Raw genomic sequence first — 1,178 nt, forward strand, 5'->3', positions numbered from 1 at the left:
AACCCGTCTCCACTAAAAATACAAAAAAATTAGCTGGGGCTGATGGCGCATGCCTGTAGTCCCAGCCACTCGGGAGGCTGAGGCAGGAGAATTGCTTGAACCCAGGAGGTGGAGATTGCAGTAACCTGAGATTGCGCCACTGCACTACAGCCTGGGCGACAGTGGGAGACTCTGTCTCAAAAAAGAAAAAAGAAAAAGAAAAGAAATGCAATGTAGGAGGCTAGGGGGACGTGGTCTTAGAAGCTTAAGTCTCCCTCCCCACCTGTTGATTCCTTTTCTTCAGATTTTCCTGGTGAAAACTGGGAAAACTGCCACACAAATTGTAAAAGAGCGGTAACACTGCCACCTGCTATTTTCTGTCTCTGGGTGTCACTCTGCCCACTCCCATTCCACGTTTGCCAGGCAAACTCCTATTCACCTTTTAGAACCCTACTTAGCAGACCCCCACTCCTCTGCAGTCTCACCTTTTCCCCCCACATAGAGTTGATCACTCTTCTTACTATACCTCTAATACCAAAACTATAACATTAGATTATAATTATCTGCTTATATGTTTGTCTCCTGTACTAAACTGGCTGCCTCCCTGAACCCCATCACTAAGCTTGGGGGCCAGACTGTCTCTTGGTCATTATCCTCTCTCCAGCGTCTTCTACAGTGCCCAGAACACAGTTAAGTAAGGCTTAATAAGCAGCTATTGAAAGAAAAAGAACTAACTACATCCACAGTCTTAAGGGAGTGGTGCTGCATGCTTACTCTTTTTTCCATGTGGGTAGGGCCCACCAAAGTCAGGAATGCTGTGGTCAAGGCACAGAGTTCAGGGGCTGAGACCAAAGGAACCACATACTCTAATCTTGATCAAATACATTGTCAAGCAACATCCACCACCTTGGCAAACCTGAAGGTCATTGGCACCATCTGAACATGATATTCCTCACTCAGTGGTTGGGGAACAAATGACAAAGAGGTTTGGTTTGCAGTTTACAGTGTTATTCCTTCGGGGGCCATAAGGAAATTGTTCCAACAAATGGAGTTTCCTTTTATTGAAGTCCCCAGGGAAGAAATTGTAAGATCAGGCCGGGCGCAGTGGCTCAAGCCTGTAATCCCAGCACTTTGGGAGGCCGAGGCGGGTGGATCACGAGGTCAAGAGATCGAGACCATCCTGGTCAACATGGTGAAAC

The 1,178-nt window shown here is 47.0% G+C and overlaps 1 non-coding gene across 1 annotated transcript; it reads right to left on the reverse strand.

Moving 5' to 3' along the window:
* Nucleotides 1–280: 280 nt before the first annotated feature.
* On the reverse strand, nucleotides 281–342 carry LOC119473488. Its single transcript, XR_005202705.1, has one exon. It is a non-coding gene; the product is annotated as a U7 small nuclear RNA (small nuclear RNA).
* Nucleotides 343–1,178: the final 836 nt, after the last annotated feature.

This window comes from Cebus imitator, unplaced genomic scaffold, assembly GCF_001604975.1.
Source record: "Cebus imitator isolate Cc_AM_T3 unplaced genomic scaffold, Cebus_imitator-1.0 Scaffold8, whole genome shotgun sequence".
NCBI classification, from domain to species: Eukaryota; Metazoa; Chordata; class Mammalia; order Primates; family Cebidae; genus Cebus; species Cebus imitator.